Source organism: Pan paniscus, chromosome 13 (assembly GCF_029289425.2).
Source record: "Pan paniscus chromosome 13, NHGRI_mPanPan1-v2.0_pri, whole genome shotgun sequence".
Lineage (NCBI taxonomy): Eukaryota > Metazoa > Chordata > Mammalia > Primates > Hominidae > Pan > Pan paniscus.
Window position 1 is genome coordinate 144673243 of NC_073262.2, and position 23507 is coordinate 144696749.

Genomic DNA, 23507 nt, shown 5'->3' on the forward strand with positions numbered 1-23507 from the left:
GCCTCGCGGGGGGTGCCTCCCCCCCCTGCGATGGGGTTCCTAAGAGCCAGTGGGGGAAGAGGGGCTGGCTCTGAGACCCCGCCTCGCGGGGGGTGCCTCCCCCCCCTGCGAAGGGGTTCCTAAGAGCCAGTGGGGGAAGAGGGGCTGGCTCTGAGACCCCGCCTCGCTGGGGGTGCCTCCCCCCCCTTCGATGGGGGTCCTAAGGGCCAGTGGGGGAAGAGGGGCTGGCTCTGAGACCCCGCCTCGCGGGGGGTGCCTCCCCCCCTGCGATGGGGGTCCTAAGGGCCAGTGGGGGAAGAGGGGCTGGCTCTGAGACCCCGCCTCGCGGGGGGTGCCTCCCCCCTCGCGATGGGGTTCCTAAGGGCCAGTGGGGGAAGAGGGGCTGGCTCTGAGACCCTGCCTCGCGGGGGGTGCCTCCCCCCCCTGTGATGGGGGTCCTTAGAGCCAGGAGCAGAAGAGGGGCTGGCTCTCTGTACCCGCCTCGCGGGGGGTGCCTCCCCCCCCGCGATGGGGGTCCTAAGAGCCAGAAGGCTTAGAGGGGCTGGCTCTCAGTCCCCGCCTCGTGGGGGGTGCCTCCTCTCCCTGCGACGGGGGTCCTAAAGGCCAGTGGGGGAAGAGGGGCTGGCTCTGAGACCACGCCTCGCTGGGGTGCCTCCCCCCACTGCGATGGGGGTCCTAAGGGCCAGTGGGGGAAGAGGGGCTGGCTCTGAGACCCCGCCTCGCTGGGGGTGCCTCCTCCCCCTGCGACGGGGGTCCTAAGAGCCAGTGGGGGAAGAGGGGCTGGCTCTCAGTCCCCGCCTCGCGGGGAGTGCCTCCCCTTCCTGCGATGGGGGTCCTAAGAGCCAGGAGGGGAAGAGGGGCTGGCTTTCAGTCACCACAGCTTGGGGGGCCTTTATGTTCTGGTTTTACCCAAGAGTCAGCTGATTTGCTTCTTGTACTAGCAGGGCAGTTGCTGCCAAGGCCCTCAAACAGGGGGGCCATCCTTTAGAAACCCTGTCTAGCTGTTTAGAGAGGTAGGCCACCGGCCTCAGCCAGGGCCCCACAGTTTGGGTTTAAAGTCCAGCTGCCATCTTTTCTCTGACGCATACAGTGGAAAAGGCTTTGTGAGATCCGCTAGCCCCTGGGCTGGGGCTTTCAGAAGTTTTTCCTTTAAGTCATGAAAGACTTGCTGTTGTTGGAATCCCCATTCCAAATGTTGCCGGTCCCCGCCCCCTTTGTGACGTCATACAAAGGCGTGGCTAATACTGCAAAGTTGGGCTCCGCAGTCTACAAAACCCCACAGCTCCTAGGAATTCTCTCACCAGCCTTCTGCCCTTAGGCTCCGGAAGATTGCAAATGACCTGCTTTCTTTCGGATCCCGGGCTGCTTTCGGACACCTGTCGAATAGTAAATCCCAAGTAAGCTACCTGCGGTCGTCGGCAGATCTGAGTTTTCTTCTTGGACACCTAATACCCACAGCCCTCCAGGTCAGTCCTAAGGATCTTAGAATCCTCGATGGGGGTCATAAGCCAGTGGGGGAAGAGGGACTGGCTCTCAGTCCCCGCCTCACGGGGTGTGCCTCACCCGTGTGATGGGGATCCTCAGAGTTGGGCGAGGAAGAAGGGCTGGCTCTCAGTCACCGCCTCGCGGGGGGTGCCTCCCCCCCTGCGATGGGGGTCCTAAGAGAAATGGAGGGAAGAGGGGCTGGCTCTCAGTCCCCGCCACGAGGGGGTGCCTCCCCCCCTGCGATGGGGGTCCCAAGAGCCAGGGGGGGAAGAGCGGCTGGCTCTAAGTCCGCGCTTCGCCAGGGGTGCATCCCCCCACTGCGATGGGGTTCCTAAGAGCCAGGGGGGGGAAGAAGGGCTGACTCTCAGTCCCCGCCTCGCGGGGCGTGCCTTGCTACCCTGCGATGGGGGTCCTAAGAGCCAGGCAGGGAAGAGGGGTTGTCTCCCAGTCCCCGCCGCGCGGGGGGTGCCTCCCCCCCACAGCGATGGGGGTCCTAAGAGCCATGGGGGGAAGAGGGGCTGGCTCTCAGTCCCCGCCGCGCGGGGGGTGCCTCCCCCCCTCGCGATACGGATCCTAAGAGCCAGGGGGGGAACAGGGGCTGGCTCAGTCCCCGCCTCGCGGGGGGTGGCTCGCTCCGCTGAGATGGGCATCCTAAGAGCCAGGGGAGGAAGAGGGGGAGAGGATGATGATAATTTCAGCATCGCAGGCTGTGTTCACCCAGCCTGTTAAACTGTTATTAGTATCCTGAAAGGGAGAGGATGATATTACTCCCCATAACAGACAGATATGACTCCCCATCGTAGAGCACGAGGTGTACACCCGCCCTGTGATTTTCTTCCTCATATTCAGAGACCGAGAGGTTGATGTCACTCCCAATATCGGAGGAAGTATACAGCCCCGTGTGAGATGTTCCTTAATGATATTCCACGGCGGAGGGGGTGATATGACTACATACATGGCAGAAAGTGGAAACCCCCCAGGGATATTATTTCCACGATCCTGGAGGGAAGAAGATGATGTTACTTTCAATAAGACAGAAGGTGGATGAAGTGGTGGACTGCCCCTCCACACCTGTGAGTATTTCTAGTTGGGTGGGACGAGAGACTGAGAAAAGAAATAAGACACAGAGAGAAAGTGTAAAGATACAACAGTGGGTCCAGGGGACCGGCGCTCAGCACACCAAGGACCTGCACCGGCACCAGCCTCTGAGTTCCCTCAGTTGTTATTGATTATGATTTTCATGATTTTAGCAGAAAGGAATGTAGTAGGAGAGCAGGGTGATGATAAGGAGAGAGTCAGCAGAAGACATGTGAGCAAAAGAATCTATGTCATAATTAGGTTCAAGGGAAGGTACTATGACTGGACGTGCACGTAAGCCAGATTTGTTTCTCTGCACCCAAACATCTCAGTGGAGTAAAGAAGAACAAGGCAGTGTTACTGCAAACATGTCTCGCCTCCCGCCACAGGGCAGCTTTTCTCGTATCTCAGAGTTGAACGAATGTACAATCGGGTTTTACACCGAGACATTCAGTTCCCAGGGGCAAGCAGGAGATAGTGGCCTTCCTCCATCTCAGCTGCAAGAGGCTTTCCTCTTTTACTAATCCACCTCAGCACAGACCCATTACGGGTGTCGGGCTGGGGGACAGTCAGGTCTTTCTCATCCCATGAGGCTATATTTCAGACTATCAGATGGGGAGAGAGCTTGGACCATACCCTGCTTTCAAGGGCAGAGGTCCCTGCGGCTTTCCACAGTGCATTGTGTCCCCGGTTTATTGAGACTAGAGAATGGCGATGACTTTTACCAAGTATACTGCTGGTAAACATTTTGTTAACAAGGCACGTCCTGCACAGCCCTACATCCCTTAAACTTTGATTTTATACAACACATGTTTTTGTGAGCTCCAGGTTGGGTCAAAGTGGCTGGGGCCAAGCGGCTAGGGCAAAGATACAAATTAACAACATCTCAGCAAAGCAATTGTTTAAAGGACAGGTCTTTTTCAAAATGGAGTCTCTTATGTCTTTCCTTTCTACATGGACACAGTGACAGTCTGATCTCTCTCTCTTTTCCCTACAGGTGGACACGCCCCCACTGATATTCCTTCTAATTGCAACGTGGGAGAGGAGGATATGACACGCGATATCGCAGGGAGCAGAAACACCCCTGTGATACTGTTCTTCATATTCAGGGAGGAAGAGGATGATATTACTCCCAATACAGACGGGTGTACACCCTCTGTACACCGAGGGTGTACACCCGTCTGTGAAAGAGTTCGTAATCTCCAGAGGGGGAGATGATATTACTCACAATATGGTAAAGAGGCTGTGAGTCCACGGAGGATCCTCAGAGCCAGCGGGGGAAGAGGGGCTGGCTCTGAGACCCCGCCTCGCTGGGGGTGCCTCCCCCCACTGCGATGGGGGTCCTAAGAGCCAGTGGGGGAAGAGGGGCTGGCTCTGAGACCCCGCCTCGCTGGGGGTGCCTCCCCCCCCTGCGATGGGGGTCCTAAGGGCCAGTGGGGGAAGAGGGGCTGGCTCTGAGACCCCGCCTCGTGGGGGGTGCCTCCCCCCCCTGCGATGGGGGTCCTAAGGGCCAGTGGGGGAAGAGGGGCTGGCTCTGAGAACCCGCCTCACGGGGGGTGCCTCCCCCCCTGTGATGGGGTTCCTAAGGGCCAGTGGGGGAAGAGGGGCTGGCTCTCTGTACCCGCCTTGCGGGGGGTGCCTCCCCCCCTGTGATGGGGGTCCTAAGAGCCAGGAGCAGAAGAGGGGCTGGCTCTCTATACCCGCCTCACGGGGTGTGCCTCCGCCCCCGTGATGGGGGTCCTAAGAGCCAGAAGGCTTAGAGGGGCTGGCTCTCTGTATCCGCCTCGCGGGGGGTGCCTCCCCCCCCCGTGATGGGGGTCCTAAGAGCCAGAAGGCTTAGTTGGGCTGGCTCTCAGTCTCCGCCTCGTGGGGGGTGCCTCCCCCCCTGCGATGGGGTTCCTAAGGGCCAGTGGGGGAAGAGAGGCTGGCTCTGAGACCCCGCCTCATGGGGGGTGCCTCCCCCCCGCTGCGATGGGGGTCCTAAGAGCCAGTGGGACAAGAGTGGCTGTCTCTCAGTCACCGCCTCGTGGGGCGTGCCTCCTCCGCCTGCGATGCGGTTCCTAAGAGCCAGGGGGGGAAGAGAGGTTGGGTCTGAGTCCCCGCCTCACCGGGGGTGCCTCTCCCCCCTGCGATGGGTTTCCTAAGAGCCAGGATCAGAAGAGGGGCTGGCTCTCTGTGCCCGCCTCGCGGGGGGTGCCTCCGCCCCCTGTGATGGGGGTCCTAAGAGCCAGAAGTCTTAGAGGGGCTGGCTCTGAGACCACGCCTCGCGAGGTGCCTCCCCACCTTGCGATCGGGGTCCCAAGAGCCAGGGGGGAAGAGGGTCTGGATCTCTTTGTGCATGATTCTTTTCCATTCTCAGGCAGTTTTCTTTTTTCTTTCTTTTTTTTTTTTTTTTTGGGACTGAGTCTTGCTCTGTTGCCCATGCTTTCCTGGATCTCGGGTGACTGCAACCACTGCCTCCCAGGTTCAAGAGATTCTCCTGCCTCAGCCTCCTGAGTAGCTGGGACTAGAGGCGTGTGTCACCACACCCAGCTAATTTTTGTATTTTTAGTAGAGATGGGGTTTCACCATGTTTGCCAGGATGGTCTCTATCTCCTGACCTTGTGATCCACCCACCTCAGCCTCCCAAAGTGCTGGGATTGCAGGTGCGAGCCACCGGGTCCACCCTCTCAGGCGATTTTCATACCTGCATACTCTGATCACTACTCTGTTAAACAGTCAACGAGGGTAAGTATTATCTTCAGATTTCCAGAGCTCTGTCTCTGTACAGCCCTCTCCTCCTCAATATTCTGCCCTATGAATTCTAGCCACATTGGCCTTCCCAGACTCAGAGTTCTGTCCTCTCAACTCAGGAAGATCTCTGAGCTCCATCTGCATTCTTTCTTCCTGTGCTGTGGCCTGGAAAGTTTTCTAAGGTGTTTGGGAGGTCAATTGTGGGGCTAGCCTCATTTGTTTCTCATTTCTTGAGGATCACTGCCTTTTGATGCTTGATTCCAGTGATTGATTCCCTTTGCTGCTTGAGGGCCATAGTTTCATATATTTTGTCCAGTATTTTTGTTGTTTTAGGTCAGAAAGTAATTTTGGTCTCTGTTACTCCATCTTGGCCAGAAGTGTAAGACCTAAGCATTTACACATCAAAATACTGCACACATAATTTTAGTTTAAGCTACTTTAAAAAAAATCTCCTTCATTTTCCATTTAGCATTCTATTTAAGGTATTACATTGGTTTTTTTTGAAATTCTGTTATTGGCAGTTTCTATTGCCTATCAATCCCATTTAAAGATAGTGCATAGGGTATTCTAAAATAGCTGTTAAGCAGAGAGAAAATTGGGCCTGATAGGGTGAGAATCACAGCTCTAATACCTAGAGTGACCTTATAATGTATTGTCCAAAGGAGATATTTTTGACAGTGAAAGAGGGTGTTGTTAGTAATTATATCAGGACCATGGCCTAAACCAGGACTATCCCAGGCAGCCTGGGACATATTTGTACCCCATCTCTATTTAATGCCTTCATACAATTCTTTACTTAATTCTACCAGCCTTTATTGAGCCTGCTTTCTTTGTCTAGCTGAGTGCCACGTGCTGACATCACTAAGATCAATACAGCAAACTCTGAAAGATGGACAGAGAGACAGGAGATGGTCCTTTATAATGCAGTGTGATCTGTGCTGCAATAGAGGTGAGCACAAGGGCCTTACGAAGGCTCAATGAAGAGCATGCTTGACTGCAGGGGAGGGTACTTAGGTTAGAAAAGATGAGTCGAAGTATGTTCATAGGGAGCATGGGGTGAGAGGTGGTGGGAAAGGTGTTCCAGACAGTGTGTGTCAAGGCCAAGAGCCAGGGGAACACAGGTGGGGCTTCTTTTTTTTTCTTCTAAGATGGAAGAGTGTTCTGATCGGCTGGAAAACAACGCACATGGGAAGCTGTACAGAAATGAGTGGGGAAAGGTAATACTTAACAGCAACAGCAGTTAATATTTAGTGCCCACTTACGACATGCTGGACACAGTTCCGGGTACTCTGAACATATTCGCTCATTTAATCTTTACAACAACCCTATGAGGTAGGTACTATTATTATCCCCATTTTCAGGTGAGGAATCTGAGGCACAGAGAGAGTAAGTATGTTGCCCAGGGCCACGCACCAAGTATGTGGTAGGTCCTGGAGTTGAATGCAGAGCCCCTCCACTCTAAAGTCCTGAAAGCCAGATGCTACAAGGCATTGTTATTCCAAGTGGAGGAATGCTAAGGACAGCATCCTGCAGGTGACCAGGAAACCCTGAAGCATTCAAAGCAGGGGAATGGCTTAAAACAAGGTGGTATAAGAAAGTGCTCCCAGAGCAGCATGAAAGTCTGGTGTAGTGGAGGTCTCCGCTAGCCACAAGAGGTGGTAAGAGGCTGAGCTGAAGCAGCTGCAGCAGGGATGCAGAGGATACATTCCCCAAACCCTTATGGGCAGAGTCCTTTGGCTTCAGTGACCACGGCCAAGGGTGCAGAGGAGAAGCCCAAGAAGATGCCAGGTGTCTGGCTTATGCCCCTGTGTGAACGTGAAGCCTCTCATTGACATGCAGGTTACAGGAGGAAAAGCAGGTTTATTTGGGAAGGAGGCTTCTAGACCATGACTTCCATTTTAGCCATGTAGTTTTTGAAGTGCTTGTACAAGTTCTAGGTGGAAATGTCCAGGAGGCAGTAGGGAACTCAAAGTAGATCTCAGGAGAGAGGCTTAGGCCAGAGGGCTTGGGGAATCATCAGCATGGGGGTGGGAGGAGAGCTGGTATTTGGATGAGATTGCAGTGGAGCATGAACAGAGTGGGAAAAGGTGGTGATGAACCCAGGGACTCCAGTATGCGGTAGCTGGCTGTGAGATTAGGAAGCAATGAAGGAGGCCGAGAAGGATGTGGGGGAGAAGCATCAATAAGGAATAAATGAGTTGCACGTGCTCCAGAGAGGCCAAATAAAGACTGGATTTGGCTCTCGCAGGTCATACACGAAAGAATCTTGGAACCAAAAGGAAAACGGTGGTGGTTTAAAGGGTATATTCAGTTTCTAGGTCTGCTGTCACAAAATACCAGAAACTGGGTGTCTTGTTAAAACAACAGAAATTTTTTCTCTCACAGTTTTGGAAGCTAGAAGTTCAAAATGAGGTGTTGGCAGCACCATGCTCTCTCTGAAGATGCTAGGAAGAATCTGCTCCATGCCTTTCCATTCGCTTCTGGGGTTTCCTGCAAGCCCTGACATTCCTTGGCTTGTAGATGCATCACCCCAGTTTCCGCCCCCATCATCACATGGCCTCCTCTCTGTGTGTGCCTCTGCGTTCCCTCTATTCTTCTTCTAAGGACACCGACACCAGTCATAGTGGATTAAGGGTCCACTCCTAACTAATTACATCTGCAACAACCCTATTTCCAAATAAAGTCACATTCTAAGATTCCTAGGGAGAACATGAATTTTTGGGGGTGTGTGGATACTGTTCAACCTGGGACATGGAGTAAATAAATGGCAAGGAAGATTACAGATGACTTTAAGCTAAAGAGGGAGATAGGGTTAAATGTAGGACTTTTTTTTTTTTTTCCAGGATGGGAGAGGTTTAAACATGTTACTACATTGAACAAATGAAATAACCATGAACATGGAGTGGCTAAAGATTCTGAACTAAGTGCAAGTAATTGATAGCGCAAGCTCCCAAGGGGCTGGGGCCTGGAGCGCAGATGGATGGATCCACTGTGGGCAGAACTGGGGCGTGGGAGGGGTGTGCCGATGCAGATGTGTTTGAGTGTGGGAGGCCAGAAGCTGATTGGGGTGAAGCGTGACAGTGCAGCTCCAAGCCCGCTGGAGGTGTTCACCAAGCAACTCAAGAGCAGATGGCAGAACGAGCAGCTGAAATAACAGCTTGTGAAATCAACCCTACTTTGTGGGGAGAGGATTGGTTAAGGATTCTAGCCATGAGAACCAAGAAGAGGAGGACAATCTGTTCATGCCTATTATGGGGCTTTGGGGGAGCAGTTTCAGCCTCAACCTGGAGAATGTTTTAGAAGGCCAGAGAAAGGAACCCTGCAAATCACGTGAGCTGGCCCCTCACTTTGAGATGAAGTGTCCATACAGCAGTAACGCCACCCTCTGTAGTGGTTCTAGAGTGTGGCAATCTGGAGGGGTCATTATGGAAAAGGGCTGAAGCATAAGAATGTAGGCCCAATACTGAGATAGAGGATTCTCTGAGATGACTTAGGCAGGGTGATGGTGGTGGAGGTGGGTGTAAGAAGCCCTCTGCTGCCTCAGTCTGAGCATGGAATTCAATTGGTCAAGAGCAGAGCCAATCACCATTTAGGCCCCCTTGTTAGCCTTAATTTATTCCTCAGGTATGGAGAATACTCCTCAAGATGCATTCAGAGTGTAAGCTACCTCTTCCTCAGCAGAGGACTGCCCTGCAGGTTTGCAGTTCTGTCATTTGGAAACTCCCTGATGTGTCCCTTGGCTCTTCCCATTCTTTTGCTTCAACACGTTTCAAGACCAGGCACCTTAACTGCAGAAACAGCATGAAAAACAAGTAGGTTTCAGGAAAAATTATCCCAAGTGGAGTCTCTACTGTGCTCTGTTTATCAGATGTAAAGCTTAAAACAGTGTAAGAGTTTTTACAGAGTGTATTCATATCACACCAGTTTTGGGTCCATAGACAGGGGCTTTTTCTAGATCAAACCGTTCAATTGTCCTGTTGATCCTGGCCTAAAATCTGAGTGGATAAAAAATATTTTAGGAGAGATGAGATTCTAACCCTCAATGGCAAAAAGCAGGGCTGAGCCCTAAGCCCACGTTTTTACACATATTTTACAATTGAATGTGTTGCACTACCGCTAGAACACTAGTTCTCAACCAGGGGCGATTTTGCTTTCCAGGGGACATTGGCAATGTCTGGAGACATTTTTTTTTCCATTTTCAAAAATTGTGGCAAAGCACAAACATAAAATTAGCCATTTGAACCATTTTCATGTGTATAGTTCAGTGGCACTAAGCACCTTCACACTGATGTGCAACCATCACCACCATCCATCCATAGAACTCTTTTCATTTTGCAAAACTGCAACTCTGTACCCATTAAACACTAACTCGCCATTTCCCTCTTCTCCCAGCCCCTGACAACCATCATTTGACTTTCTGTCTCCATGATTTTGACTACTCTAGGTACCTCAAATAAGTAGAATCATACTGTTGAGGGATTTTTGATGGTCACAACTTGGGATGGGGTGCTGCTGGTGTCTAGTGGGTAAAGGCTAGGGAGGCCACTTAACATCCTGCAATGCACAGGATGGTCCCCACAAGAAAGCAATAACTAACCCCAAACGTCAATCCTACCAAAATTGAGAAACTCTGAGCTAGAAAAATCCCATGAGTAATCTTACACCATGGAGTATCAGTCAATAGAGACTAGTTATGTTGCAATAAGAAACCACCTCCAAATTTCTGTGGTTTAAAACAACTTATATTTTTGCTCTAACATGGAGCATCCTTAATCAGCAATCCAGGCTGGTGGGAGTTCCATCCTGACCTGGGCTTCTACGATGACTGAAGCAGAACAAGGATCAGTGATAAATTGTGCACTGGCTTTTAAAGCTCCCATTGGAAGTGTCCAGGTCATTTTCGGTCACACTTTCTTGGCCAGATCAAATCACAGGTCCACATCTCACTTCAAAGGGAGGAAGGAAGTGCATTTTTACTCTGAGGAAATACAACCACCACACCTAGCAATTAAAAATAAACCTCATAGTGTTAACACCTGCTTGAAGTGCTGATATCAGAGCAAGCCTACCAGTAGGAGTGGGGCAGGCTGCAGGTTTTTGGTTTTGTCTTGTTTTGTTTTGTTTTGTTTTTGGAGACTGCACTCCAGCCTTAGTCTGTCATGCAGGCTGGAGTACAGTGGTGTCATCACAGCTTATTGCAGCCTTGACCTCCCCACACAAGCGATCCTCCCACTTCAGCCTCCTGAATAGTTGAGACTACAGGCCCGTGCCACCACGCCCGGTTAATTTTTTGTATTTTTTTGTAGAGATGGGGTTTCACTATGTTGCCTAGACTGGTCTTGAACTCCTGAATGCAAGTGATCCACTTGCCTCGGCCTCCCAAAGTGCTGGGATTACAGGCGTGAGCCGCCATGCCTGGCCTAGAAGCTCATTCTTATTGGCCAGAAGCTAGAGAGTGATCTAAAGGCTCCAAGCCAGGCCAGACTGGTTTCAAGCCTTAGGGCTAGTGTATTAATGAATGAGGTTCGAGCTTCTATGGCATGGGAACTGAGGGGCACCACAACACTCAGCTTACTCAAGCGACCAATTCTAGCAGCCTTCGAAGGAGTCTGAAAAAGGTAGACTTGAATTAGTTTCCGGGTGAAAAATATTTGTCCCAATTGAAGCAAGTACTACTAGTGACTGCCTCTGCTATGGAAGCAGGGGTTACCTGCTTACCTGTGAGCAATAGGATTTCTTGGGGTTGATTTTGCAGGAACATGTACCTCCATGTGGCCAAACAAGCAGGCTTGCTTAGATTTGCACCACAGGATATTAAAGTGGAAAGGAATCTTAAACATCTAATTGAGGGATGGCAAATTGGGTTCATTGTAAGGGTCACCTCTGACCCTTTGGTTGTGGCTGCTAGGAGCACTGGGTGGGAAGAATTCTGTAGTTTTTTCCAGAGAGAGACAGCCACGCTTCATTAGAGAGTCTAGTGGGCATGGAAGGGAGGGGGTGAGTTGTTGTGCCTGTAACAGGATTTTGCCATCCCTAGTTCTAATCTAACACTTTGAGAGCTGAGGCTCAGCTCCACGAGTGATTTATAGAGGTCCTTCCTTTATTGCTTTTATGTCACCACATCTAGAATTAGGTCTTCTGCTTCCAAGAAAGTCAGCTGCCTCATTACCATGTAGCATAGTTAGATTCCCCATTTCACCTAGAAAATAAATATTTATTGAGGGCTGGCCAAGTGCGGTGGCTCACGCCTGTAATCCCCGCATTTTGGGAGGCCAAGGTGGATGGATCATTTGAGGTCAGGAGTTCGAGACCAGCCTGGCCAACATGGTGAAACCCTGTTTCTACTAAAAATACAAAAATTAGCCAGAAATCCCTTGAACCCAGGAGACGGAGGTTGCAGCGAGCCAAGATCGCACCACTGCACTCCAGCCTGGGTGGAAGAAAGAGATTCCGTCTCAAAAAATAAAATAAATAAATAAATAAATTCACAAAAATATTTATTGAGGGCCCACTTGGTTTTTAGCACTGAAATACGAGCCGAACATAGAGCAGTGAATGAATAGGCCAAGTCCCTGCTCTTCTTGGCCTTACATTTTGGGGGAGGAGACAGATTAGTAATTATTAGGAGAATTATTAGTAATTATTAGGAGAAAGCAGGAAATTTCTGCTTTCATGGGTGGGATACCAGAAGGTAAATCATTATGCAAGGATATTTTGGGACAAGTTTCTATAGCATAGATGTATTTTAGGATGATTGGGGCTGTGTGTTGTGAGCACGGGATCTCTGAGGCAGTCAAAGGGCACCAGGAACCTCATCTCTTAAGACATGCATGCACCGTAGGCTGCCGTTTGTGTCCCTCACTCTGGCCAAGCTCCCTTCTTCATCATGGCCTTTGCACTTGCTGTTCTCTGTCTGGGGAAGAATGCTCTTTCCCTAGAGATCCAAATGGCTCACTCCTTCAGTGTCTTCAAATCTCTGTCAAATATCACCTAAACAGAGAGGCTTTCCCTGGCCTCTAGAGGACAAAGTAGCACATTTTCTCACCCACGTACCCTGCTTATCCTTCTTTATAGCACCTCTCACCACCTGCTGTATTATTTGTTTATCGTTCAGCTTTCTCTCTAAAATGGAAGATCTATGAGAACAAGAACCTGTCTGCTCATTGAGGTGTTACTCTAGAAAAATGTCTGGCCCATAGCAGGTGCTTAATCAACAATTTTTGAAGGAAAAGTGGAGGAAAAAAGATAGGAGAAAGCAAACTCATGAAGAAGAGTGCTTGGGTGGGGTGGGAGGAGAAGAGGGCAATGGATCCAGGCCCTACAGGGATTCACTGTTCAAGCAGAAAGTCCAGGGAAAGCCACATGGCCTCCTTCAATCGGATGAGCTGGAGCTGCTGACATCCCCTGCAACCTGGGAGCCAGTGCATGCAATGCTCCAGCTGGGTCTAAGGACAGAAGGAGGCTAATGAACAGCCACCTTTGGAGCAACAGGGTCACTTCAGTCCTCCCTGTTTACTTCCAAGCTGCTGGGAGTCTTATGCACATTTCCTCTTCTCACTTGCCTCTTCACATCCCTAGCTGCCGCAGGAATTTATGGCTTAATTAAAGTGGGAAGCAGGGTTTATACATGTTTATATAAAGTTATATTTTCCTCCACCTCTTTGTTGGAAGAAAACTCAAATGTTAAAATTCTTAGGAGCCCAGGAGTTCGAGACTAGCCTGGGAAACATTGCAACCCCATGTCTACAAAGAATAAAAAAATTAGCTGGGAGTGGTGGTCCCAGCTACTTGGGAGGCTGAGGCAGGAGAATCATTTGAGCCCAGGAGGTTGAGGCTGCAGTGAGCCATGTTAGTGCCATTGCACTCCAGCCTGGGTGAGAGAGTGAGATCTTGTTTAAAAATAAATAAAGAAAGAAACACCTAGAAAGGACACTAGAGATAAATCTAGTTCATGCTCCTTGTTTTCTATGGGAGGACACTGAGGTCCAGGGTCACACAACTCACAAATGGCCAGCCTACGGAAACCCTGTAAGAGGCAGAGTGTGAGGAAAAGGCAGGCACTTGTGATAACCCCACTGGTGGGCAGGAGCTAAGCCTCCATAGGTGGGGAAGGGAATTAACCCCAGGACACAGGCTGCAGTCTGGGGGCTTGAGATGCTCAGGGGACACCAGTTAGAACTAAGGCAGGAGGCCAAGGCAGAAGCTGTGCTCCTCTGCCTGGATGTATGAGGGCAGCAGAGGAAGAAGAGTTGGCAAAGCAGCCCAGAAACACATGAAGAGGAGGAGTGAATGTAAGTAGAGCATGCCAGAGATGGCAGATCAAGGCAGGGAGTTAAATTGAAGGAGGAGGCGGCCGCAGCCAAGGGTGCACAGTGATTCAAAGTTACAGTTGGTTATGGGCTGAGGAAACAGCTTTCTGTTTCACTGCTGTGAGAGGCAACCAGGTTGCAAGGAAAGGAGGGGAAGAGGGAGGCGTTAACATGGAGGAGTGAATGTAGACAGAACCTTCCAGATGTTGGCTGAAGATAGAAAGGAGAGGGAGGAGGGGTTCTGGAGGGAGAAAGAAGTTAAAGAGTATTTTTTTATATGGGGAGATATGGGAGTTTTGGGTTTTATTTTTGGCTTGTGAGAATGAGCTAATCTTGTATAAAGGGATTAAAGATTTTTAAAAAAATTTATCTCTGAGCCTTAGGTCTTTCAACTTTAAAACGAAGATAAAAAATCTATGTCTTTAGCTTATGAGGATTAAAATGTGAAAACACATTACTCCAGTGCCTGGCACATTATAAACACATAATACATGGTAGCTATTTTAAACATTTGATTATAAACTTATGTAGTGCTCATCTGGAGGCCTAGGAAAGTGTTATTGAAAGTATTTTAAATCTTAGTATCTTATATTTATCATTTATAGGGTATAGCAAATTAAGAAATACTTCACGTATTTTGAAAGATTGGGCTGGAAACATACCCGAAGAAGCATTCTTTTTATCTCTCATGTACATGTGGACATTATACATTTTAATTAAGTGTTATTATATGAGCCAAATTCCCTCCTCATGGGTGTTAGTAGGAGTTGACCTCGAAGGAGGGAGGATTTGGTTGTGGATTTATGACTCACATCTGCGAAAGGAGTAAGGGCGAATAAGAACAGGAAACTCTCTGATAAGCAATTTTACTATGTTTTCATTTTTATCTGAAACTCTGTAATCCAAGACTGGGGTAACTTTTCATATTTTTTAAAAATACTTTTTCATAGGCTGGAGTGATCTTGTGTAAGCAAGGATAAATCATAGACGTTAGAGAGACGTTTTTCTCTGTGCTGTTTGGTGCAAATTCCATGAAAAAGAGCCAAGGCAGGGGGTGGGGGTGGTTGTCAGGAAACCAAGGGATGAGATGTTTTTCTTTTTCAAAGATGACACCTGTGATGCCAACTAGTGAGTATGGGCGAACAGAGCGGAAAGGAATTCGTTACAGTCCTAAAGAGGGATAAATGCATCTGGTGTCAGATTAACTCCAGCCAACAGCCTCACTCAGTCCTAAATACTGACTCAAAAGCATGTTGATTTCAGTGTGAGAAACAGATGTGTAAAGGTGACTTCTCATGAGGTAAAATATAAAGCAACATGCCTGGGTCTTAAAATCATGATGTTGAGTGCAACTATAAGAAAAAAATGGACTTACTGATATAATGTTATTATGTAATTTAAAGCCACATTTGCATATCAAACAACCTTGCCTATTTCTACAGAGATAGTTGTTTTTTCTTTTTTTTTTTCTTGTGACAGGGTCTCACTCTGTTGCCCAGCCTGGAGTGCAGTGGCGCCATCTCAGCTTACTGCAGTCTTGACCTCCCAGGCCCAAGTGATCCTCCCGCCTCAGCCTCCCGAGTAGCTAGGATTACAGGCACAGGCCACCATACCTGGCTAAATTTTTTTGTTTTTTATTTTTAGTAAAGATGAAATCTTACTATGTTGCCCAGGCTGATCTCAAACTCCTGGGCTCAAGTGATAGACCCCCCTCCATCTCCCAAAGTGCTGAGATTACAGCCACCGCGCCCCCGGCCAAGATAGAAAGTTTAAGGGCACATATCAAACATACTAGAGAGGTTGCTGATGGGATAGGGAGGATGAGTGTGAGCATCACAGATGAGGGAAAAAGCAAAATGAGATAGCGGCTTTGCCCAGATGGACAATGAAAATGTGCTATGAGTTAAAGAGCATGATTTTTAAAAGGAGAGAAATCTTTTAGTCATTGGTCTTCTCTTTGTTCTGGCTTAATGAATCTGCTGCAAAGGCCAATAGCTTTCAGGCACACTTGCTGTCCTAGTGGTAACATTGGCTTCAAGGACTCCTCGAGCGGTTTGGGATGGCTTCCTGAGGGTGACAAAGAGGAGCTGTGTTTTCAGCCAAATATCAGAACCAGGGCCACTGCCTGCCGCCAAACCCCAGCGGGCACCCCTACTTTGTGTTTATCTGTGGTGGCTACGCTTGCCCACCTGGGTGGGAACCCCGAGAATGACTCCAGACTTTTCCAGGGACTGCATGCCAGGGTATTTTTACAATTTATGTGTAGACTTTGTTCGGGTGGAAAAGTTATTTTATGAAGACGAAACAAGCAATTGGGGTACCTACCTTATGGCATTTTTTACATTGAGAGTGTTAAAAATACCCCTCCCCTAACCAAAACCCTGACAAATAGAGCCAGGGAAGGCCATGCAAAAAAGGATTCTTGGGCTTGTATGCCTGATAACAAAAACTTATCACAGAAGACTGCAAAAAACACAATCTTGCACAAAGCCCATTGCAACTTTGCACACAACAATGCTTCTGAAGGATATTTGCCCAACAACTGCCTGTCCAACCTGGGCCTGGCATCACCTTTGTTATTGATCTTTGTAGCCAAGGATAATCATTTCCAAATGATCATATAATCTTCCTCATTTTTTCTTTTGTCTTCCTTTACCTCCGTGAATATGCGTATAGTTTACTCTGGCTTGCCTATTTCTATTGCAAGGCTCTGTTTCCAAACGAATATCTTTTTCTTGTGGAGAGCCTCTCTCTGTTTGTTATTTAGGTTGATAAGAGAAATGTGAACATTTGAGAGATCAGGTAAAAGGCCTTAGTCTACAGTAAAACTTTTTTGCACCCTTAGATGCTTACTTCCACTACAACTTGCAGGTAGGCCTTGAAAAGTTCTTGGAATAAATTTGAGCTTTGATCTTGTCCGGTTCATTTAGCATAGATTCTCAAAATGTGGTCCCTGGACCCACAGCATCAGCATCGCCTGGAGATTGTTAGAAATGCAAATCATCGGGCCTCATTCCAGACCCTCAGCTGGAAACTCTAGGGGCATGGCCAGACCCTCTGTAGCTGAACAAGCCATCCAGGTGGTTTTGATGCAGCTAAAGTTCTGGAACAACTAATGTAGCCCCATTTGGAAAACTTGGCTGTACAGGCCTCCCTAGCTGGTAAGCTGCTAGCATTTTTTGTTTGTTTGTTTGTTTGTTTTGATACAGGGTCTTGCTCTGTTGACCAGACTGTTACCTCCTGGGTTCAAGCGAGGACTCAGCCTCCTGAGTAGCCGGGACTACAGGTATGTGCCACCACCAACTACTTTTTGTATTTTTTTTTTGTAGGGATGGGGTTTTAGCCCAGGCTAGTCTCAAACTCCTGGACTCAAGCAATCTGCCCACTTTGGCCCACGAAGTGCTGGGATTATAGGCATGAGCCACTGTGCCCGGCCCTGCCAGCTTTGTATAAGCTGAGGAGTTTTTAAAAATACCTAGACTCAGGGCAAACCCCAGACACTTAAATCAGATTCTCTGGGAGGTGAAGCCCAGGCACTGGTATTTTTAAAGTCTCTACAGATGGTTCTAATGTGCTGCTAAGTTAGAGAACTGCTGATCTAGACCAGGCCTTTTCAAACTTAATGTGCACGTGAATTGCCTGGACCTTGTTAAAATGCAGATTCAGTCTGCATAGGCCTGGGGTGGAGCCTGAGCTTCTGCATTTTTAACAAGTCTCTAGAGGATGCTGCTGCATCTGGGCTGCTAACTACACTTGGAGATAGGAAGTTCTGGAGAGCAGAGGAAAGAGCATGAACCATAACCTAGGGGCTGGTAGTCCTGACTTCTGAGCCAAGGTTTGCCTTTATGTGGCTGGCAACTTGCTTGGACTCCTACCTCAATTCTTTGGGCCCAAGGTTTGTCCTGCCTCAGAAGGATGTCAAGAAAATTGAGTGAGTAATGCAGAATTGTTTCTTAAAGTGTGTGCAGATGCTCCATGAATTTAGAGAGTATGTGGATGCACATTACTAAATTTTAATAGTTGTGAACATGTTGTTATGAGTACTTAGAACAAGTAATAATGGCTTTTGATGTATAGTAGTAAGAAAGCTTCCTTTTAAAAGGCATGTATTTAAGTTTCAAAAGTGGGGCTATTTAAAAATATATGAAATAAATAATAGTAGAGGTAATTGACAGAGCAAAATTATGAAGGCAGGATGAGAATGACTCAAGTTTGGGAAATACTGAGAAAGCAGATGCCCAAGGGCTATGAAAACTTAAAAAAATAGGTAGCACTTGATTTTGATTGGCTGAATGAGATGATGTGTTTGATCATTTATGGGGTTGGCATTTGGCAACATGCACTGGGTGGCTGGGATCACTGTTTATTAAAAAATATTTGAGTCTCTACTTTGCACTAGATACTCTTTTAGTCTCTTGGAAAAGGGATTGGGGGGGCAGGCAGGATAAAAACAAATCATTTATGCCCACAAGAAAATTGCAGGAAGATAAAAGTCATGAAATAAACTCTGTGCTTCTAATTTAATATTTTTTTATAGATTATGAGGAAAAAGTTTTGCTCACTATCAGCTAGGAAAGCTGTCTTAGCACAACCATTCATTCTTGCACAAATCAAAATCAAGATGAGCCAGATTTAATTTAATATTTTTTTACAGATTATGAGCAAAAAGTTCTAATTTAATTTTTTTATAGATTATGAGAAAAAAGTTTTGCTCACTATCAGCTAGGAAAGCTGTCTTAGCACAACCATTCATTCTTGCACAAATCAAAATCAAGATGAGCCAGAAGGCTCCATTCTGACAGCTTCTAATGGAGAAGCTACATTTACTGGACATGGGGAAAGTTGCTGGGCTCTAAGGACTGTGCTCATTTCTTGAACTAGATAAATGGTCTTGGTGTAGCATAATACCAAAACTTCTTGTCGCGGCCCGTAAGGACAGAACTCAATCAGCCTGAAAAGGAAGTCAGTGACTCCGACTCAACACAGGAATGTTCTGTGATTCCTAAAGAAGGATGTAGGAGTGTGGCACAATTCAACCACAGTCTGTGGCCCTGTGCCTCTGCCTTGACATGAGTGGGATTTCCCAGCTGGTCATTTTCTTCTTATCTAAGACATTGGGAACAAATTACTTGACCTCCTCTGGGCTTCAGTACTCCCACTCATCAAATTAGAGGACTGGGCAGTCGCTAGGCTCTCTTTAGGCATCATATTTTAGTTTCTGTGATTTTAAATTTGAGAAGGGGTGTCTAAGGGAGAATACATAGGGGAGGGGGAAAGGCTTATTAAAAGTGTAGTTAGACACTGCATTTTTAAGAATTGCATTTTGTAATAATACCTTTACCTAATCAGGACTGACAATCTTACCTGATGATAGCACCTGGAGGAATGGCTGCATTCAAAAATAAAAATGAAATAAAACAAGACCTTATTTGAACTTAGCAATAATGCTGATTCCTCTTTTTGATTTGAGGAGGTTATAGCTGTTGTAAATGCTTGAATTGGGTCTGCCCAGGCAAAACGGAGTCAAGAGTCCATGTCTGATGAATTTTAACAATGTAGACAATAGAAAGGGTTGCTTAAACTGCCCCTCTTTTACCAAAACACATTTACAAATGAAAGAACAACACTTCCATTTTTTAAAAACATTTTTTGAGATGAAGTCTTGCTTTGTCACCCAGAGTGGAGTGCAGTGGTGCGATCTTGGCTCATTGCAAACTTTGCCTCCCAGGTTCAAGTGATTCTCCTGCCTCATCCTCCCGAGTAGCTGGGACTACAGGCGCCCACCACCATTCCTAGCTAATTTTTGTATTTTTAGTAGAGACAGGGTTTCACCATGTTGGCCGGGCTGGTCTCGAACTCCTGACCCCAGGTGATCCGCCGACCTCGGCCTCCGAAAGTGCTGGGATTACAGGCGTGAGCCAACACGCGTGGCCAAAAAATTTCCATTTTTAATTGCAGGGTCTGGGGAATTAAAATGCATCCATAATTTCTTGCATCTCTCCGCTCGGGCTTGCATGAATGCAGAGGGATGGGGAGGACTTCTTGAGGCAAGCATCCCCCTCTTGTCGTCTGCCATCTGGAGAGAGAGGGCTGTGATTTATCTCACTTTAATCAGGAAGGACCCGATGGGTGGATGGAGAGGTCGGATGGCTTTGTTGCTCCATGTGGGAAAGAAACGGACAGAGTGAATTTGTGTATGATCCCTAAGGAGAAAGCGTCTTTGTGCTCTATTTCTTTTTGACCTGGAGCCCCTGAAAGCAAGCTAGTTACAAGTTGAAATAGGCCGTTTCTAAAGTGTGATTTTGTTTGTGTATGAGCCTTGATTACAAAGGGGAAAAAAACCCGCTTAATTTACATACAGCAGATGTAGTGCAGGATCCCCCGGGCTGTCTTTTCAGGTATCAGGAAACTTTGATGAAAGTCGCTTGTCTCATCTAGGAGTCATTTCATATTGTTTAGCAGAGCCTGGTATTAACATTTCCTTCCAACTGTTTACTGGAATCTGTGTGTTCCCTTCAAGTGATGCATACTAGGTGCACAGGCTTCCTGCCACTGTCATCCTAATCTTTCTGTGCAGACAGGAGCAGAGGGGACAGCGCTGAGCCAGGCCCCAGCTTGCTTTTCTTACCTGACTCAGCCTGGCTCCGCTGCACTTCTGAGCTCTTGCTGTAGGTGGTGCTGTTTGACCATTTTCCTCATGTGACCCTCCACTTGGTAATATAAATTCATTCGGAGGATGACCTGATATCAAAAAAAATTCCTTTTGATTAGTAGAATCAACTTGTTTCTTCACACGATACTCTTCCCACTGAGACACATGGAGACAATTCTGACTCCAGGTTTGCAACCTTGAGATTTCTCTCAGATGCAATAAAAAAAACAAAAAAGCATTTTGAGTGGCACAGTGATGCCTAGTGCATGATCATGTTTGTCTGCTCAAACATCAAAGGGAAACTGGTGGGTTTGAGGATGCCCAGCAGCACGACAGCTGCCAATGTAAATGAACGGTGTAGAGACAGAGGGGGCGGGAGGGGACTACAAACTTCAGAATATGAGCTGATCGTTTATAAGTTTAAAAAAAAAAAACAAGTCAAAAGGGAGCCCAGGATGGTGCAGGAAAAAGGAGAAAGGAAGATTTTCCTTGCAGCTAATCAGGAGAGTTCATAAGGGCTGATTACATGTGTGGAAGCCTTAAGTTCTTTTTTTTAAAAAATGTGAAAGTTTGCATGTATGTATGTATGTATGTATGTATAGCTTCGTGTATTACCATTATTATTGCAATCAGCAAATGGATTTACTTCCTTTATCTCATGGGCTCCTTCCCACTCACTTCTGGCAGCACATTTTCCTTTCTCCTTCATCCCAGAACACCAAAGAACAGATGCGCTTCCTAACCCTGGCTCCAGGGGACTTTATACAATGTAAACAGTGCACCTCTAACGTGGTTCACCGCTTAGAGAACGTGTGTCCCATTTTAAAACTGTGACTCCTGTATATTTTGCAGTGCTTATTTTAATAAGAGACATTGGACTTGTGACTTATTTTTCATGGAGGAGTGAGCTTAATGGTTGAAAGTAATCGATAAACTTGTTTTTCCTCTGATGCCATCAGCCAAGATCCTATGGCAATAGTAAGAGGATGACACTGGGCTGGCACCCCCTCCGTAACATATTTGGACCATTTTTTCCCCCCAGAATGCACATGCAATAGCTTTGGTTTGGTAAGAGAGAGATGGTGTACTTGGTTTCCTTCTGTCACACTTTTGGTGAAATGAATTAGACTTTTAAATCAGGAAATTCAGCGAGATGAGTTAGATTTTTACACAAGAGCAGTGGAGGACTTCCAGCTGGTTGGGGGAATGATACGGAAATATCTTGCTAAATCAGGGTCTGGTGGAATGCTGCTCCCCTGGCAGGCTCCTCTTCACAGGGAGCAATCTCTGGGTTGCTTATAGAACAGAGCGAGCAGGAGGCATAGCATGGTCTTGCTCGTGGGAAGACCTGGTGTTCAGATGTTTGTCATTAGGAACTGGGTGTGGGCTTTTTCAAGCTAAACTGAAGCAGCAGTTCTATTAGGAAGAGCCTCCCAGATCAGCATCTTCTGTTTCTGAATACTCTCCCTTTGAAAAGCCAGATTTCAGCAAAAAGCTTTGCTAATGGTGAAATTGCACAACTGAAACCCTATGGGAGCAATGGGAAAGATGGAGAAAGAGGTGGTTATATCATGTACTTCAACAGTTTATTTAGAGGCTGTTGATGTTAGAATAACAAGCCAAGACAAACAAAAATACTCATTTTGGATGAAAATATTGTCTTTTCATGTTATTATAGATAGCTGAGTCCTAAGACTTATACAGAAACACATTTTCCTAATGAGTGGCTGATTTTTCTGGTTGTGCAAGTAATATCCAAATTATTGTACAAATTTTTGGCTCAGGAGCAAACATTGTATTGCATAGTGAGCTAATCACTTGCCCTTTCTAAGGTAAGCCCTTACCTCTGCTTTCCCTTCATCTTGTCATTTCTGTTTGTTGGGTACAGGTTTCCTGTTGGTTCTTTCTGTTGGCTCTGATGTAACATGAATGAAGTTCTTAACATCCTTTCAGACATAAACACAACTTAGCTCATTGTTTCTGAGTTCCTATAGAGGTTTTCTTGCCCCTGAGACTTTCGTGTCAGACAGCTGGATGTTGCTGTGTTCAAGGCTCTATATGTTGATTTTGTATCCTACAACTTTACTGATTTCACCTATCAGTTCAGTTCTAACAGTTTTCAAATTTTATTTATTTGTTTTTGTTTTTTAAATATTGTATGTTTCATTTTAGAGTCAGGAGGGTAGATGTACAGGTTTCTTACACAGGTATATTGCATGGTGCTGAGGTTTGGGCTTCTAATGATCCCACCACCCAAGCAGTGAGCATAGTAATCGATAGGTAGTTTTTCAACCCTTGCTCCCACCATCCTTCCCTCCCACCTTTGGAGTCCCCCAGTGTCTATTGTTCCCTTCTTTGTGTTGAGTTCTAACCTTTTTTTAGTGAAGTTTGTAGGGTTTTCTATATATAACAAGATCATGCTGTCAGTAGAGACAATTTCACTTCTTCCTTTCCTATTAGGATGCCTTTTAATTCTTTCTATTGCCTAATTACCCTGAGAAGTGGTGTCTGTGGGCATCCTTGTCTTGTTCCTGATGGTAGAGGAAAAGTTTCAACTTTTCACCATTGATTATGGTGTTAGCTATGGGTTCGTCATATATGGCCTTTATTTTGTTGGGATACAGTCCCTCAATACGTGATCTGTTGGGTGTTTTTTTTTTTAACCATGAAAGGGTTTCGAATTTTGTCAAAAGCTTTTTCTATATCTATTGAGATGGCCATATAGTTTCTATCCTTTATTTTTCTAATATGGTATATTATATGTATTGATTTGCTTATGTTGAACCATGACATGATCATGGTGAATGGTTCTTTCAATGTGCTATTGAATTTGGTTTGCTAGGATTTTGTTGAGGATTTTTGCATCTATGTAGATCAAGGATATTGGCCTGTCATTTTCCTTTCTTGTAGTGTTCTTGTCTGGCTTTGGAATCAGGGTAATGCTGGCCCTGTAAGATGAGTTTGGAAGTATTCCCTCCACTTCAGCTTTTTGGAAGAGTTTGAGAAGGACTGGTATTAGTTCTTCTTAAAATATTTGGTAGAATTAATCTGGGAAGCCATCTGGTTTTGGGTTTTTCATTGATAGGAGACATTTTCTTACTGATTCAACCTCCTTGCTTGCTATTAGTCTGTTCAGATTTTTTAATTTCTTCATGAGTCAATCTTGGTAGGTTTTATGTGTCTGGGAATTTATCCATTTCTTCTAGATGATCCAGTTAGTTAGTGTGTAATTATACCTAGCAGTTTCTTAG

General features: G+C 46.8%; 1 long non-coding RNA gene across 3 annotated transcripts; it reads left to right on the forward strand.

Annotated features, from left to right (window-relative positions):
• The first annotated feature begins 387 nt into the window (after positions 1-387).
• Positions 388-7991, forward strand: LOC129397324 (uncharacterized). Of its 3 annotated transcripts, XR_008624630.2 has the most exons (6): positions 781-1466; positions 2335-2558; positions 3560-5289; positions 6134-6244; positions 6444-6512; positions 7681-7991. It is a non-coding gene; the product is annotated as an uncharacterized LOC129397324 (long non-coding RNA). The 3 variants fall into 3 exon arrangements; XR_008624628.2 differs by having other exon boundaries at positions 388-1466; positions 3560-6244; XR_008624627.2 differs by lacking the exon at positions 2335-2558 and having other exon boundaries at positions 933-1466; positions 5184-5289.
• The last annotated feature ends 15516 nt before the right edge of the window (positions 7992-23507 follow it).